Below are 19614 nucleotides of genomic sequence, written 5' to 3'. Positions count from 1 at the left end.
GAGGCGTTTCTATCTTACATCGCTGCAGATATGCCGTGCTATTGCAGCTTGCCGCTGTCACGTTTTCTCACACCTGCAGTCCATTACATCTTCCGATGATTCGTGAGGCATTCGTAGTTCCGATTCGTGCTTTTCACCACTACGTGTCCAGCATAGCTCTGCGCGACGAGAGACGTAATATGTTAGTAAAATTGCAGTCGCTTGGGCGTTACGTCGGGCATGAAAATGGCACGCACCCCCGCCCCCTCCCCCAACGGGACGGGATGCAGAGAGCTATTCGCGCAATATATAATAATAAATGATACTTAAAATATATTATCCGTATTAACATACACGCGATATATAAGCGCGCAGGGTATCGTTCGCCGGACCGATCTCGCAATTTGCCGCCAGTACCCAAGTATAATCATTTCATATGACGCGTAATCATTTTACGAGCGCTATTAGCACATTATGCAATTATTACGAAAGTCCGAGCCGGCCGCGTGCAACGTCCGGGATGATTATCGACAGACAGGTAACGATATGTTGATGGCTCCTATTCCGGCAGTGGTCGATAATATAGTAACGTGTACAGAGGGACGGGAGAGGGACGCGGTTATGTATTTTAGATAGACAATTGGCATGTAAAATGGTAGCCCCCGCGCTGCACGTTATAATTGTATTGCACTTTCAAAATCAAGTTGAACTTCATCGCGAGTATACTCGACGCTCGACATTGTGTACCGAGTTGTGTACGCTTGCGGTCTATTTTATTAACATTTGCGATCGATTTTATCGGATCGGCCTCTGAATAATCGATATTAAATTCCTTTACGTATGCATCTCTGTATTATGGGTCTAAGTTTCACTTTTCGGCATCGATTCGATTTTATTTTTCCTTTTCATCGTAAATACATCTTTATTATTTTAATTTTTATTTTTATCATTAGATATTTTATTGAGTCCGATACTATCAAAAATACATCGCAAGATACATAATTATGCATGACGTGAAAATAAAAAGTATATTGTATTGTAAATACGTAAAAAAGGGGAGAAGGAATGAGACAAAGGAGCGGAAGGGACGAATTACAGTACGTGAAAATTCATGTCGAATAAGAAAAGATCTATAACACGTTCGCAGCTCGTTCGGTCGGAGAATCGATAGTAAATCGGTGAAGCGTGACGTGTCGCGGAAAAATGATGAAGTATTTAATATAAAGTTAATGTAGCTTGTGAGAACGGAAGACTTGATCGATGCTAGTCATCAATCAGATCTATATCTTGGGCAAATGTGCAGTCATTGATCTCACTACGTTTTATAAGTTTTTGAGATGCAATACGCGAGCGTAAAAAAAAATACTCTGCGCTTGCAATAAAATTATAGATACAATTGCACGATATCGAAATATCAATAAAATTTCTACGAAAAAATGTAGGAAAAATGTTATGCCAATTGTCATGAATACACGTCAAATTCCAATAAATTTTATCATTTTTTGTCGAAATTGTAGTCGCTTTTAGAATAGAAGGAAATAGAGAAAGAAAGAGAGAGAGAGAGAGTTTTGAAAATATCAAAAGGGAACCGAAGCAGTGCTGCCGTATAATTTTGGGGTATGCTGAATTTTGTATCCCGATACATTCATTTGTTCGGCGATGCTGGAATCTGCCATCGATGTGGCGGAATGAAGGATACCTGACATCACCGTTATTGCATAATTATGTAAATTACAAACTCCAGCGATCGACAATCATACGGATGTTTCGATTGGCATAAAAGTATTCGATATATTTGAATATCGAGGACGAAAATATGAAACGGGTTAAATCAAATTTATTCTCTTTCGTGTGTTGCAACATTACCTGTCATATACCGAGTCTGTGGCATGCCGCGCAGTTTGCAGCGCTCGGAATCAAAATGCGTCATATTCATACAGCGATAGGCTATCGAGTGTCAGCATACTTGGTCGGCATTTAATTTCGGTTTCAAAGCTCTCGCGCTCTGATATTGCTCTTTTCGGTTTTTCACAAAATGGCTAAACCTTGTTTTAATGTTTTACACATGCAATTCAAAAATTGACAGTCGCGATCTCCGCTTTCATTTCATTTTTGTAGAATCAATACTTTAATTAATAATAGGGAAAATAAAAAATTATGAACAAAGTTTGCCGTCCAGATGACAAATATAGTCTTTTTTTTTTTTTAATATTTCCTATCCGGTTTTGTTTTGGATATAATCCGGATACCATTTTTTTATCATCAATTATTTTAATTTAAAAAAAAGATGACTCGATTTATATCACGTATTTTCTTTGCATTTAGCCGATGGATTAATGTGATTCGCCGTGACGATGTGGGATGCCGTTGTGGGAGATGGTCGCGCGAAAGCCGCGTGTACATCCGCACAAACACACACTTTTGTGCGTTGTCCGTGTTGCGTTTTACGGAGTCGTGAAAGGCACAAGTCTCTCGCGCGTGGAGAACGAGGGGGGAGCTCGACGGGTTGTACGGGTTGGTGTCGGTGCCGCAAAGCAGGGGCCAGCTTGGGGGTTGCAAGGGGGTAGATGCGTCGGCGTGTTGCGCCGTAGCTTTTGCCGCGGCGCCTGGCAGTCCATTGGCGAAGCCCTAACGAGCAGCGGGCGAGAGCGGAGCATTCCTACGGAAAGATTCATAAGAACTCGAGCGGGCGAAAGTGGACGTGCTTTTTTTTTCCTCTCGCGAGTCGGTCCATTTTTTTCGACGCACGCTGCTCCAGTTTCCCGGCGACGGTGCGCCGGTGCATCCCGATATATTTCACGTCGCGTCGTGATAAATAAGCGTCGCGTACGCGCAAACACGTAAACACGGGGGATGTTTTTTCGTGCGGTCTCTTGAGGCGCTGTGAAGTGATTCGCGCGATTCGCATGTCATTCGGAGTCTGACGGAAAATTTGAAAAACGGATGTTTTCCGACGGATCCTCGATGAGCGAGCATCGTGAAATTTTAGTGCTTCGGACCTCGAATCTGTCGACGACATGTGATCGTACGCGAGAGAAAGGAAGATAAATCGCGCGTGATTTGCACGCCCGATTTCAAACTAATCGCTTTTCGTATCGGCCGCCGTGGCTCGTGGAGTGATCGTCAAAATTGGGATAAGCTTTATTGAATTGCTAATAGACCGAATGTGTGCTGCTCTTCCATTTCTTCGTTTATTACGTAAACGTAATCATTGTTTTATTGTATATCTTTCAAGAATAATGATAAGTAGGCGCTAAAAAGTTTGCGACAATTTTTTTTCTCAAAAACGACCTCACAGATTTCGTCTTTATGCAATTTCAATAAATTATTTTATTCGCATTTTTAAAATTTATAATGATATATATAAATTTTATATCATCTGTAAAGTTTGATGGCATCGTATTCATCATGCTAGAATGAGCGGAATAATGAACGATGCGTTGTGTAAATAAATTTATCAATATAAATATTCATCAATATCCGTGAGAATAAATGTGAATAAAAGATGATTAGGCGTCACGATTGAAATTTCTGTAGTGGCGAATGTACGTGAGTTCTCTTTTCGACGTGTGACATAATCTTACCGCACAGCTAACCCCCGTCACGTTGTTAGTCTCGGATTAAAAACTGTACACCGGTCATCGCAAAAGTAGGACACGTCCGGTCCCGCCCTTCGTGGCATTATCTGGTTCGGTCGAGGAGCAAAGGGAGGAGATAGATAGAAAAAAAAGAGAAAAAAAAAACGAAAAACGCACATGAAATTACGCGGGGAGAGATCATATGAGTTCCGTGACATGACTCCTCGCACCATCGATTGTGCAATGGGATTGACATTACGAATGCAGAAATTTTCTGCGCTAGACGGCGATAGATTTTTTTATGACTTTCATCGAGAGCTATGGTTTTTTTTCTGACGAGCGGGACAGAAGAGCCAAACGTGGATGGTTGTTATTTAAATCTCACATTCAATTATCATTATCGGGAACAACTTTGTGTTTATCGGAAATCAGAATTTATAAATTAACGAACGATTCGACGAGTGGCACGTATTTTGTTTACGTTTTTGCAACGTTTTAATGCCACTTAGTTTGCTTACATTAATTCAAGTCAAATTCGATAACAGTTTGCAAAACGTTCGATGATGTAAACATCGTTAGTGCAGCAGCTTTCGGTATGTTTAATGTATTTCGTGCCGCTTAGAACATGAACGAGGGCTTCCACTCACGTAATTGAATAGACGAAAAGAGAAATTTCCCTTTTATTTATATTTTTCCTTTCCTCCCTTTTATTTATATTTATACTTTGATTATTATTTCTTTATAAATATTTGAAACATGCGTATGGAATAGGGGTCTCTTCTCTTAGCTCCGAATAATATTTGTACGTAAAACATGAAACACATGAACAGAATGTTTCTATTTTATACAATAATTTCTAGATAATAATAACGTAATACATCTGTTTGAAAAATTCAGCAGATTAATTCGCGCGTTAGGAAATTTCAGCATCGTTCCAAACGACTGATTCGCTCGTGAAATTGTAAATCGGTGGTGCGCCGGAATTGTTTCGACACATTGAACCGTGATTTCGCGCGATTATTCTCGGTCGTGGACGATATCCCAGCTCGCAGATGTACCGTAGTGTCTGACAGGATACCGCCTCCTGATCGACCGTGGATGTCCACTATCATTTGGAGCGATATTTCGCGCGATGCTACGGGACAGATTCTGCTTCGCAGCGATGACGACGGACGAACCATAAGTACGATGGCGGAGGAAGTAAATAATTATATGATTTAGCCGTTTAAGCGACAACGAAGGGTGGGAAGAGCAGTCGCGTTAATATAGTCTCCTAAGCGTGATTCTTCTCTCCACAGCGGAAAGTGTTAATAAGGGAGAAAGTTGTGATTTTTGACAGAGCCAGTTTCACAGTGAAGTCGCATGAAGACGAACGAGCCTATGAATAATACGACAAAAGGGCGGAAGAAATAAAGCGGAGGGGGAGGACGGAAAAAGTGGAAAATTGGAGGGCGCAGCGCGAGGGGACTTCTAATTTCGTTGTCACAGAAAAGAGTAAGTGTATCGATAACATTGATCGATAATTATCATTCGCTCGTACGTGCCCGCTTTATTAGCACATTTGCGTTCCCTCCGCGCGAATCGATAGCGCTGTGATTTACATATTTTCCGATAACGCCGCATACTTCAACATGGTGCGTTAGAGCTGTAATCGCATGTAATTATCCCGCATGCGTATAACAAGCTCGGTGGACTGTTACCTGATTCAGAATTTCAATGCTTTTAATTTACTCGCGATTTAAGGTAGCATTTCGACACGTTAATTTTGCCGCGAGCGATTATTCGTCGGTAGATATATAGATTCGATGAGAACCACGCATACATTTCGTGCTAATTAAATCCATAGGCGTGAATATTTTATCACGCCACCTTACGTATATACCTGCTCGCGAATGTAAATACACTGTACATATATGATTACACTTTATTAAAAAATTATATTAACATTCCAATTATATATTGTTATATTTGATTTTATTCGGAATAAATTATGTGTGATAAAGATTGAATGACGGGCTCTGTGCGAACATCTATTTCGTAAAAATTATAACTCGACATTTACTCGTATTACCATTAACAATGGAATATTCGCCAATTAGAATAAATGCAACACGTAACGACGCGTACTCGCGATTTTACAATATGGCGTCTGGGAGAGGAATAAGTTTGCACACTCGCGGTTTTATCGCTCATCCCGATTTTCATTACATCTCTCTCGCTCGTGAAAATATTTTAGTGCGGCAACGTAAGACGCGATATCCCGTATAATATCCCGTGATTTGCATTTTCACGCTTGCGGCCGTCCTCACATTATAGAGGAGAAACACTTTTCTATCTACATTAATAAACGAGATTTGTGGGAGCCATTCGTTTCGGCGGGAGCGGAGCGTATAATAACCGACTGCACACAGTATCGCGATTTCGGATTGAATTTATTCATTGCGTGTAACCGTTGTGCAATTGTTTATTTATGTACTTAGGGTAGATGCATCGGTGGATAATCGGTTGACGGGGATATTGTTAAATTAAATGATAAATTTTACGCGATCAATTATTCCGCGGCTTCCCGCGAACATTAACGCTGCCGTAACTGTATTTTCGGATGATTAGATCGGAATTATTATTATACGTGGCTTATTCTTGCGCGCGCGCGCGCGGAAAGGGACGAGCTGTCGGATAAATGGCTGTATCGCAATGTCGTTATGTACATACGTGACGCGCGTCGAACGCCACGCTACACCACCACGTAAGGTGAAAACGGGTCAAGAGGATCCCCGTCATAAGAAAGTTAATCCCGCATATGTCGCAGCTTACCGAGAGTGTCGGCAAGAACAGGCCACTTTTAAATGATAAATTACTTCTAATGGCGTCAGTTTGCTGGCTGGCGCGAACTTTGATGAGTTTTTATCCGTCGTGCGGCATCCACCCCCTCAGGTGGGGGGGTGGGAGGGAGGGAGGAAGGGAGTCTCGCGTCTTACGCGCGCTTTTAATCCCGACAAGCTTAATCTTTGCGACGCTCAATTTTTGCCGCCTCCAATCTTTGATATGACTGGACTTAGATGGAGAAATTCATTTAAAGATACGCGCACGCGGTTAACAATTCGCTACAATAGAATGTTACGTTTCACGTGCAAAACGTGCGTCCCAGATGTGACTTTAATTTAAAGGTCTCCGCTGATATTAACGGCTTTCTCAGCAACGAATTGTCATTCGTGTTCCCTTTACGAATGAATCCCATCGTGACGCGTATACTACAGGATTCCCTTAAGCTGATTTACATCCAGGTAGCTTAATTGGAGAAGCGGAAGAGCCGTTACTAGTCTCTATGATTCCATACTAAATTCCAATCAGAGTCGCGATGGCAGTTCTCGCAGTCACTCACGATTTAACTTTAATTACCGTCTTAGTTTTGATAACGGAAGAAATTGTTCCATAAAGTGAATTTTCCATTTTCCGACATTCCGCAACGACGCGCTCGCATTAACCCGTCGATATGTATCGCTGATATTTTGCTAAACACGATATACGTATCATGGTATGGCTTGCGGCGATATCGTACTTTAACGTTTCAGGCGATTATAGTAATTGTATTGCGACGTTATCGGTAAAAGTGTCTACGGCAGGAAATTACAATTCTCGAAATGACAAATAGCAACAAAATTAATTGCCTTCCTGGATAAAATTTGATTTAATTCATTTAAGACGATCGATTAATTATGATTGATGTAGAATAAAAATCTTGTGGACATAAAAGATTTGTGATAATAATAAGGAAATAATTGCAGCGAGATATTAACGCACTGAAGAAATATATAAATTATTTCTTTTTAGCGCGCCATATGTATATTCTGGCATAGCCTCGTTCCATTCCGTGAAAGTTCGAGAGAAATAGTAAGTAGGGCGAGAAATAAGTGGTATTAGACAACTAATTAAATATTTTATAGCGGAGCAGTAACAACTTTACCAGTAAATCTTGCGGGGAGAGAAATCTCATGGTTTGTGAGGAAGAGCTTGTGTTACAAGGCTGTACAATATAAATTGTGAAGTGCACGGAGCTATCTCTCGACACTCGGCGCCAGACGGTTACCAAATACTCGAGAGTCTTCATCTGTACCTGAATCTTTTGGTATCTGTTATTATCGTCGATTTAATCATACAATTTTGATTTTCCTTTAATCTGCCTCTCTCTTTCCTCCATCTGTTTTGTTTCTCCCTCTCCCACCTGGAACACTTGGAATAAACACGGCTGCTTTTATAAACGAGAATTTAATATTACGATTTGTCGGAATTATACAGGGTATTTCTTAAGTGCGAAAAATTTTAGGAGATGATTCTTTGTCGAAAGTTAAGGGAGGTTTTTCATATAAACATGTATTCCTACATCCCTTCCTGTGGAGTTACACTCCTCTAAAAATGAGGGTAAAAATTAGGTCTTTATTTTTTTTCTCAAATTTGAAACAAGTTAAGGAAATGAAATTAGATGGATATTTTCTACTAGTAAAAAGGTTACTTATTAATATTTTTTTCAGCCTCCCGTATTCTTATAAGGGGATAAAACTAGCAACCCCTATTCAATTTTTTATTAAAACTTTTTAATGTTTATATGAAAAACCCCCTTTAATTTTCGACAAAGAATCATCTCGTAAAATTTTTCGCATTTATTAAGAAACACCCTGTATATTTAAACAACAACTTTCCCGATATTTGTAGCCAGCGACCTTTGCAATGAATATTTCGCAAAAATCCTACCTCCCGCGCTAAGAGGGGCTTATTATCTCAGTACCGTCGATTTATTCGCCGGGAAATATGTACATGATCTTCGTCTGGTTATCTCTCCTCCCGTGTGGCCGAAGCTGAATGTAAGCCGCATTGCTGGCGACAGCTTGATCGCTCCTTAAATTACTTTCCACGCCCGCGAGCATTGCTCGTGGCAGCGAAACGTTTATACTTGTCTTCCCAGCCGTCCCTACGGCATCTTAGAAGACGCAATCGCGCATTCGTTTAACTCGCTTGGCGTGTTTACTGCATCGCAAGATTATATTTTGCTTTATAACGGTGTAACTGCAACGAATGTTTAATGGAGTGGCACAATAGAGGGGATGCACGCGCCTATGCGTCTGTCTTACGATTTCGTTCCAGGGGGAGGAAGAGCCCACCTCCTCCGCCTCTTCATCATCCTGCTTCTCCGCTTCCGTTGTTTCCCTTATACTCCATATATCCCGTATTCTACATCGCGCCACGTTGCACAAGCGCTAAACGAATTCTCTCTCGCTGCAGTAACGTCTCCTTACCCTCGATACGCTCGTAAGTTGCCACGAAATGTCGTCTTGGGGCGAAAGTTCGCAGTCGCTGTAATTGAACCGCCATATCGCGTGCAGTTATCGACCACGGATCCAGGATTGCTACGTTATACCTTTGAGAGTGATTTCTGGATGTCGGGCGCGGATGTCGTTGCCATTTACGGTATTCGCATGTGTAGTCCACTTATGTTCCAGCAAACCGTGGGTATTCGAAATACAGAGCTAGGAAATGATACCGCACTGACGCGGAATAATGAGGCGTGACAAGCGACGCGTATCATTGAGAACGTTTTCCATGGAGTGACGGATGATATGCGTATTGTCAACATAATTTGATAGAAATGTGCTTTTACGTTTGTAAAAGGGTCACCCACTTTCAAGGACCATTCCTCACAATCATTTTCATTTCGTTTTTTGTCGTGATTTTGATTTGCTTTTGATGACAATTGCCATGGCACGGTTTTTTGCTCCAATATTCGAATTCGGAGTCGATTGCCTTCTATTGCTTGGGATAACGCGAAATTCTGTTATCATTCCTGAAGTAGCTGTACACGCGCAGTTCATCAGCTGCATCGTCCCGATAATTCTTGTTCTATTGCTTGCTTCTCTTCAATAGCATCCCGAGTTTTCGTCTGAAACTCTGCGTTTCTCGATAGAAATCAGTTGCAGCGATCGATATATTGACTATAGCAGCCGTTCCGAATGGCTTATTCCCATCGTACCGATTCGATTATGTTCATTCTCGAAGGGATCGTAAGACGAGCCCTTCGACGTTCTTTCGAATAGTCGTTCTAAAAAGATCAGAAAGTATTTTAGAATGCGTCGCAATCAACTCCTGATTTCTAGTTTAATGTTATTAGGGCTAGAGCTGTCGATGCTGTCGATGTTTGAAGGAAGGTATACATAATGAAAAAGAATTCTTCTTTTCGTTGCATCTTGATGCCAATGTGTTTCACGTTGAATCCTCTTGCGATCGAATTATTTTGCAATATATCAGATGAGAGAGAATTGCATAATATAAAACTTTACTCAAATATAATGTAGAACACGTTTTACATTCGCATATATAATACAAAACTTCATTCGAAAAGATAGAATACGTTTTATTTCGCAGACAAATAATTCATTTTCAATTATTATTATATAGTATTTTTTTAATATTTAAATTGATAATTTAAACTTTATAAAAAAATTGTGCGTACAATTAATATTTTTAAATTTTGCGAAGAGAAATTTGAAATAAATCCAAAGTGGTAGAAAAATCTCTATCGCGTTGAATCAAAAAGCTTATTATCAGATACATTTTATGCTCGATTTCTTATATCATGAAAACTTTACACAAGAAGTTGAAAAAGGGAGTATATATTAGCAATGTCCTTGGTTGTATTACATTTGCGCTTGTACAAAAGCGCGAGTTGACTCCCTCGTTACACTGGTAAAACCATTAAATTTACATAAAAATGTGCCCTCTTGAGATCCGGCCATTCGGTGTGGGCGTGAGGTCGAAGAGGCGAAGTTTATCTCAGGATACGGCTTTATGCTGTCAGATTAAGGAGTCGGGATTTAACTTTTAACCTGAGATTAACTGCTAACCGATACGTCAGCGTGTGTACATTTCTCAAATGGCTGTAAAGATGGTAAATTTCTTTTTCGCTGATGAAGAAGATAATTGTGCTGTGACATATAAAGCCTTCTGTGCAAAAGTAAAACTGACAGTACAGTTATTGTATCATAGCTAAAAAAAATTTCGAGAATTATAATAATAAAAAAATCTCAAAAAAAGATATAAAGTTCCAACAATTTAAGAAGATCAATAAAGCTCTGAAATATGATACACGATATAAAATTTCATTTTTTTCTATAAAAATTCAATCAAATCATAAATCCCTTTAAAGCTCTTTATAATCGATCTCAACATTAGATTTTGCTCAAAGTCGAAAGGTAAGCAGTTTGTTGCGCGTGCGTGCTTAATATTATACAGTGAGGTAAAAATTAATGAACAAGCAATGTAAATTTTCCAAGTTTCCTCCCTCGATACTGTCCTTCGATGCAGAGAGCCGTTATCCATTAGTCTATAGCATCGTTAATGACAAAATAAAGGATACTCGCGGCTATTCGTATTTTCACTTCCTTTCCGCTCATTCGCGGGCGGTTCGGGATGGCAGGAAAGAAAAAAGAAGATGGTATATCCGAATCTCGGGTCCCAGAGACCCATTAACGCGCCAAGGGAGAAACTTTCCACGCGAATAATGCAAATTATCCTCGAAACGCCCGAAGGTAGTCGCGCGTCGCACTTTGTCTCTCCTTCCGCTCGAGCTTTTCCTCCCCCTAGTTCCAGCCTTGTAACCAGCAGTCTCTATCTCGCAACACTCCGTTCTTCTTCATCCCCCTTACTTCTTTTCGCTTGCTAGTACTTGCCCTCTCTCTCCTCACTTCCTACTCCTTTCGTGCGAGATTTAATCATTCGCACGAAAGTCCGACCTCGCGACCGAAACGACTTAATCCGTTCACATTAAATGCGAGTAGGAACGCGTGAAATCTACTTTGGGACCGGAATTATTCACAAACGTATCAGCTATCGCGAAACGGCCCTTTCTTTCAGTCTTTCATGATGTTTTTTTCACATTTTTTTTCCTTCTGAAATATGAATAATATAAATCTACTGATATGTGTATGTGATATATTAGATATTCGCGAACAAAAATGTCAATCGATATCTTTAATTTGCTATTAATGTATATGCAACATATACGCATCCTGTTGTGCTTCCGTGATGCACGGATGTATAATGCACCTTAATTATAAAATCGCCGGTTCGCGTAGATAACATGAAGTTATTTCCATGCGGTCGTTACGCTGCTTAATTAATTCCAGAAAAAAATTGGCGTGACGCGAATCGCTGGATTCGAAACAGCTGTCGTAATGCGTCATGAGATTTTGTTTTTTTTTTCAGGGAAAAAGGAGATTCAGTTACAAACGTTCTTTCTCGTAATATATCAAATATTACTATTTTTTTAGTTACAATATCGCGCGCAGCTGCATGTCACATTTGACTAATTAGAATGCTGTCAACTGTGACAGATTCTTTTGCTTTTTGATATTTTTTTTGCAACGCATGCGAATACATATGCATTTTATCATAGAACGTTTTGCGTAAAATAATGTTGCGTTAGATTTTGCAGGGCAGCTCGCGCATTATGTAGCATTCGTTCCGAATGTACGACGGAAACCATACAGCTTGTTCCACATGCATGACGTGTGTATTGTTTCCCGTAATTTTTTTCCACAATTTTTTTCAATACATATACCTCGTTTCTATACTAGAAAGTACATAATGTTTTATATTCTGCGTTTATAAACTGAAAAATATATAACATTTTACATTCTAGCGTTTTGAATTACCTTTACTGCACGAATTATTGAACGATTTATGCATCGTAATATATGTACATATTTTACGTGCATGAAATCGTACATTTGCCAAATTATGCCAAGTGTCATGCTGATTTTAACAATCATTAATAGATATAAAGCTAGGCATTGAACATCGGGATTATTTCAGTAATATAAAAATGTAATAAAATTACGTTATCATGACATAGGGGAAAAATATGCCAAATGATACGTGGAGAATTGCCGACATTAATTCAATTTGCGAGCCGCATCAGCGGAGAATTGCTCTAATCGCGGAACTAGAAGAAAGGCCTCCACGTGAAATGATGACCATTTGAGATCTTATCGGAACGTGTGTGTGTGTGTGTTCATTTGTTCGTGGATGTTGCAAGGCGATAGTTTGACTTTCCTTTCATTTTTTTATTCGTTAGACTATAAATTATTCTCCGGGAAATTACGGCCCCGCCTCGCGATTGACCTCGATATTCGCTTTACTAATTTTAGAAGCGCTTGCCGCAAAATACATCATCTGTGTCGCGGCTCTACTCATAATCGAATCAGCATTTTTATAGCAAGAGTGATCACCTATAATAATGGTGCTCATACGCATAAATGCAATGAAAAGACGCGAAAGGTTGCGGCGAAAAAGTTTCTGTGCAATAAATCGAGAAGCATTAATCCTCAATACTTTACGATGGATAACAATGGGCCGATTATTTGATAGTTTCCGAAAATTGCGGTATTGGTATCAGGAAATTTTTGGTTTTTGTCGCGCTTCGACGAACGGTTCAATATATAAAACTAATATTTACGAGCGCCGTGTTTTCGCGGTAGTAATATTTTGCCTCTGAAAGCGATAGGCGAGGTTAGCCAATGCGACACGAGCGAAAAACGTTGTAAATATCGCTACATCATTGATCTATGCTGAGAGATAAAAATGGAAAGGTGATATTCCAGGTTATTCGATTAATAAGTACTTTTCGGCCGATTAAAATCTCTCATTTTATTCTCCTTTAATTTTTTTACAGCACTAGGTAATTAAATCTTTACTCGGTACATTTATCAGCGCGTGATATAATCTTTTTCCGCTGAAATAGCTAGTTAAAAAATAATTTAGAAGAAGCTCAAAGCTAATATACGAAGTCTTGTTTTCCCTTATACGCAACTTTGTTGGCTTGCACACACACACGAGAAAATTAAATCGGATTTTTTTTTCACCTAGAGATAGCGTAACCGTAGAATATTATTATCGATCTGACAAAACACTTGCGGTTCATGAGAATCAACCCTCTAGGAACTATGCTGTTGCAAGCGGGACGTTTTCTAAAAGCTTTCGTGCCGTATCTCCAGGCACAACGATGGGCATCTGGCGGTAGCTGCATCGGAGTAAATTAACATCGTTGTACAAAATTAGCGTCTCTATCTAACGAATTTTCGAATCATTAACGCGAAATCGTGAGATGAATTTTTTTCAGCCTTAGAAATAAAAGCACGTCACTACTCTCGACGTTAATCATGGTTTGTTCAACGTCTGACGTCGATTTCATACCGGTTAGCTCATATTTCATATTTCCATGACGCGATTAATGGACTTACTTCACCTACAAAATTGAGCTGTAAACTCAGTATGACGAAATTATGGCAAGAGCGTTTGCTGTGAAATTACAGACTTTTTTTCTTTAGCTGAAAGCGTAATCATAAAATATTTAAGGGTAAAAAGAGAGAGAGCGAAAAGGACACTTATAAACCTTTATAAAATATTTATGGAGAAGTTATCAATATTAAAATTTGAAGAGAGAGATAGAGAAAGAGAGGCGGACGCGAAATCGACGTTAAGGGAGTTTACAAGTAGTATTAACAGTCTCGGGGGATTTTTATCCATGAGAAATACATGTTGTCGCTTTCAGTCGATGTAAAACCAGTCAGATAATATGAGAAAGTGTAGGGAAAGAATATCTGTTGTAAGCAATGGCACAACGTTCCTTCGATGCTTTTATCGATTTCTTTATTGAGAAACACAAATATAATCCCGTTTCCTGTATCAGAGGATACTAAAAGCATATTATTTCATATAATACCGTTTATATCTCGTAACAAATATGGGGTTAAAGCGTTCGATAAATCTGATACGTTTATCTAGAGAATAACACATGTGTAATATCGATTACAAGTTTGTAGTGTGTTTATCGATCATCTTCATCATGTGCAAACTCAACGATCCTGTTACCTGAATAAGGATTAAAAAGTTCTCTTCAGATTCAAAGAGAATCTTTTTTTCTTCAAATCGCGATGGACCTATCAAAGACAATTTGCATCGCGTAAGCGGGAAAAATTTCTCAAAGTTATTCGAACATCGGAGAGGAAGAGTTTTTAATAATGAAATGTTTTCGAGGAACGAGAGCTCGAATGTCAGACAGACTTTCTACTAATAAAATATCCTGCAGCGGGATAAAGGAAAGGGAGGAGGAGAGAATAAAGAAGATGATGAGAGGAAGAATTGAAATATCCGACGGTCTGTATTCCCGATAATGATATCTCCGGAGGGTGACGATCCAAGTCAACCGATTCGCTTCTTTTCACGAGGGTTAGTCATCCGCGTGCCTTAACGACGCCAGCACCGTGTCGTGTCACGCGGCTGCTTAGTCGGCAAACTTCGGCTGATGGTTCGAGGTTGAGTAATCAGGCCGTGTGGCTAATTAGGTCGTTAATGAACAGATCGATGAACGCTGGCCGTTAGAAGGGTTCCCTTTGACGTTGCTCGACGATGTCGTCGGTGGTCGGTGCCAACAATGGCAGCGAGTACAACGAAAACGTGGGAATTAATGTTAAGAGAGGTTCTGTCGCGGAACCAGGAGAGGTTGTGATTTTTAGCAGGACTTCAAGCTAATAATTTTTCGAGAGAAAATAAAGAACTGTTATAAAAGAAATATATCCCCTTTATTGCCATTCGTTTTATACTCTTTTAAATGGAATCGGTACAACATTATTGATAAGTAGTGATTTCAATTTAATAAAGTGTAGCGCTATAAGCGAAATGAAATCTCACTGAAAAATCAATTAATGCTGGTTTCAATTAATAATATTTTAAAATGCTTTTCAGACATATATGTATTATAATATTATATGAGATAAATTCATAGTGTAATATATTTTGTAAAGAAATATCTGATATAGTCTTGTAGCACTTTTTGTGAGTTTGTTATTTTTTAGTTATTTGTTATTTTTTTATATTTTAAGAATACAGAAGTGTAATATATACGTATAAAATTTTAAATTTGAGTACTAGTTGCACATGTTTTATTCTAGACATGTATGTGTGTATATTTCTCTCAAAAAATAACAGAAAATCTAAAATAAATAAACTTTAAAAACTACATATTGCAAATAAATATTGTTATCGATTTTTCAATGAAATCTTACTGCTTTAATCAACGAAACACATACACACACATAAAATAAAATAATGGAACAAAGTGTGTTTTCATTGATTCATTTTAAGAGAATACTATGCAACTTGAGAAAATTATCCTTTCGTGCTATGCATTGTTTCCAGGATGATTGGATATCTGAGACTGAAGTATCGTTAGTTTCTCTACAGATCGGTTCTTACGAGCGGAACCATGAATCTGGCATGATATTACTCAATGCGATGTAACAAATCGTTTTGAAACAAGCTGGTGCGCGCAACATGCGCGCGTATTTGTTTCCTGTACATGTAATGTAAACTGGTCATAATAGGTCACGAAAATGTGATGAAATTGAAGCGAACATTAGGTTACGAAAACTTTGTCACATGTACAACGTGGAACAATCCACGCGTTACTCGGGAATATTTCGTGAAAGAGAATTCGAGGCATGCATGTGCACGAAAAGATAATACGTCAATTATCTATTTATTAGAGGAATGGCATTCGGAGCGACGAGAATCGATTGATAGACGTCACTCTTCAACATAGGCATTCGCATTAGATTCGGTTTAATCAGTTTATCATTTGGCGTTGATATCGATTCTGTATTATATTAGGTAACGTAATTAACGCAATTAGTTTGGTATCAAGTTTTTCATAAAACTATTATCGATTAATGAAGTCGAATGACATTTGCCTAATATATTTAGGGTTTCTTAATAAGTGCTTAAAATTTTAGATGATTCTTTGTTGAAAATTAAGGGGAACTTTTCATATAAATATATACTCCTACATCCCTCCCTGTAGAGTTACACTTCTCCAAAAATGGGGGTGAAAATTGGGATTTTATTTTTTAGATTTTTAGGTTTTTATTATAATTTTGTTTTTCCAATTTTTCCAACATTTACTCTAATTTTATTTTTATTTTAAAATTTAACGTAATTCGAAACCTATGCTATTTAGCATCGTGCTGTGCACGATAACGTATTTTATTTTTTTCTTGAAAATTACTGATTTTATGAAAAAAATAAAAGAAATAAAAAAGTTTCTAAATAAATCAAACTTTTTAATGCATATTTTTAGATGATCATATTTCGGCCCATTAAAAAGTTCTAATAAAAAATTGAATAGGGGTTGCTAGTTTCATCCCCTTATAACAATACGGGAGACTGAAAAAAATATTAATAAATAACCTTTTTACTAGTAGAAAATATCCACATAATTTCATTTCTTTAACTTGTTCCAAATTTGAGAAAAAAATGAAAACCTAATTTTTACCCTCATTTTTGAAGGAGTGTAACTCTACAGGGAGGGATGTAGGAGTATATGTTTATATGAAAAACCTCTTAATTTTCGACAAAGAATCTCCTAAAATTTTTCGCATTTATTAAGAAACACCCTGTATATGTTCATGTATAGATATGTAGCAATATTAGACAAAACTTTCACTTTTTTCTCTCTCTTTTCTATTTGCTCTCTCTTTTCTCCCTTTTTTTATACATTCCCCTTGTTTCTAACGGAATTTATTGTTTCGTGTCTCTTCGTTTCCGCCAGTTTCCTTCGATTGTGATATTTCAAAGAAAAAGAGTTTCGAACAAATCTGAAGTATCACTTATTCATATCGTAGCGCGATGCTCTTCTTGTTGTCGACGGGTTCTCTCGACGACGGATTATGCGTCAGTATGGCTGTTGAGATCGAACTAGACTTAAATTTCAATTGCACGTATGCTCGCAAATTCCGAATAGTTCACGTGAGGCTTCGTATTTACATCATTGTTGCTGCGTTGTTTTGCCTTTCTGCAGTTACGTGCATGCAGATGATACGATTTCGCCGTAAGCGTGGGTATTGCGTTCTGGATGATATTGTTTAAAGAGTTTTCCCGTGTGTTTGTTTCGTATTGCGCTATTGTCAGACACTCTCGTTTATTTACAACTTTTACTTTTCCCTTTATCCCTTTTTGAACGCAGTTAGGCGCAAAGTCAGTTAGCTTGATGATATACATTTCAAAATTCTCTCTCTCTCTCTTTGTGTAGCCATTGTGTATTGCTAATTTTATAATAAGGAAGAGGGAATTTATGAACGTGTTATAAACCCGCGAATGTCGGACCGATGTATTAACTTTAATGTGTAACGCGCGTACGAATTAAGGCACGTTCCTTTATTAGCATTTCGCAAAACGAGCGCAATAAGCCGAATGTTCCGGTCGGCTCGCGTGTTATCGCATTATGCAATATTAATTCAAAGAGCTTTTGAATGGGGCATTAAGGGAAGAACCGAGGAGGACGCGCGAGCAAAAAAAAAAAGCTGCGCTCTCTTTACATAATAAGCGGGCCGCGCTCGCTTTTCTTCTCCCCCGCTCTCCAACCACCCCCTCACCGCCTTTCTTCGTCGCTCGTATCTCTGCCGCTCGTCAATCTGCTCCGTTCGTGTTTGCCGCGCGGAAATTTCTTTTCTTCCTTCACGATTCTCTTCTCTCACGCCATCGCCTCGTCCCCGTTTATTTTTCCCCTTCTATCCCGGCATTATTCCTCCTTCGCTTTCTTCCGTTCGTCTCGGCAGCGAAGCGAAGTAAAATAAGAGAAAGGGCACGATAGCGCGTGACGTTATGGAAGTTATCTGCGAAATAGGAATTTGCAGTCGAGGAGAGAGGATGTCGCGCGAGCGTGAGGGAACTTTTCCGAGAGGAGAGCGAAGTCAAATGTCGACGGGGGAAAAAAGAAAAGAAAAAAAAATAGAGAAACGGGACGCGATCCTTACGCGCGTAATTAAAATCTTTCTTCGAGAGAATGCAGACATTTTACGGAATAAAATCGCTAATGCCTTACGGGCAGTGGGAGACTCGTTTTATTGCCTACTTTTCGTTGCATTAGGGAGTTTTTATTAAGTATATTATAATTAACTTTTTCCCTCTGAATCTTCCCTCAATTAAAAAAAAAAAATTCTCATGCGAGGACTTTAGAAATTCATATCGCGCGAGGACGGAAGCGATATATCTGATTTACCGGTCCATAAATATCCCTAATCTATACCGGAGACATAACTCTTTTGCGTTCTCCCGCTTTTTGCTCGTGTCTTTCTCTTTTTCTCGCGATCATGATTCGTTACTGCATCCTTCATCCCGTATCTGTCACTGTCTTCTCTTCTTTTTGCTAGCCTAGTTCTTCTTTCTGCTCTGCATGTCTCGACGGAACGAAGGCAATGGCTGGCCGCTGTGTTTGTAATCGCTGGTTGACATAACGAGCTTGTTATAATACGGACAATGTAGCATGATTTCTTTCGCTGACATTTTTCTGTTATAAAACATTTGAAAAGTTACCGCATTTATTCCCATCTCTTTTTTCCGTGCGTGTATAAAACAATGCATTTTTATTTCTTTGTGTATATGTTTGTATAAAACATTGCAATTATATTTTTTTTCAAATGAGACAGTTACACATTTGTGTGTAAAAATGTGATTGTATTTTTTCGAAAATAGAAACGTATACGTGCTTGTACACGGAGGACAAACTCTCGACCGAACAAGTAAAATAGTATTGCTCGTAACAACAGGATGCGGCTATTTACTGTTACGGTGGGGATTCCATGCACCTTACGAGCTATACTATTGCCTGACATTTGCATTGTCGTCAAAATAGCAGTATAAACATAAATCCAAGTTATCGTAAAGATCCGTGTATCCGTGTGTGTGTGTATGTAAAGTGTGAGAGGAGAAAGATATTGGTTTCCTTCGAATTTACTTTATAAAAGAGATTGCCAACAGTATTAAAGAGTTGTACGCTTGTAAGCGCTCGATAACATGATATCATTATCGTGTAATTACGAAAGTTAAATTTCTAAGTGAAATCTTACTAATTAACGTTAACGACGTTCTCTTTTTGTCACTCGTTTGGGTAATCTTTCGGATATTATCAGTCGCCATTCGCGCGACTGCTCTCTGCTGGAAAATTAGACGGACA

General features: G+C 38.8%; 1 protein-coding gene across 7 annotated transcripts in view; it reads left to right on the top strand.

Annotated features, from left to right (window-relative positions):
- The window catches only part of LOC145964822 (zwei Ig domain protein zig-8), a 116067-nt gene that overhangs the window by 4952 nt on the left and 91501 nt on the right, over window positions 1-19614 (top strand). For 2 of the 7 annotated variants that reach the window (XM_083087987.1, XM_083088008.1), the window contains exon 3: window positions 4881-5051. The exons of 1 other annotated variant lie outside the window; for it this stretch is intronic. The gene's annotated coding sequence lies outside the window, so the exon portion shown is untranslated. Of the gene's footprint in view, window positions 1-2606; window positions 3184-4855; window positions 5052-19614 lie in introns of those variants that run through there. 4 more of the 7 variants (XM_083088003.1, XM_083087995.1, XM_083088002.1 and 1 more) reach the window with 4 other exon arrangements.

The sequence above is a fragment of the Camponotus vicinus genome, unplaced genomic scaffold (assembly GCF_025532165.1).
Source record: "Camponotus vicinus isolate PSW18456_S1 unplaced genomic scaffold, iyCamVici1.0 SCAF_1, whole genome shotgun sequence".
NCBI classification, from domain to species: Eukaryota; Metazoa; Arthropoda; class Insecta; order Hymenoptera; family Formicidae; genus Camponotus; species Camponotus vicinus.
The sequence above is the reverse complement of the archived record's forward strand: the minus strand, read 5'-3'. Positions and strand labels throughout refer to the sequence as shown.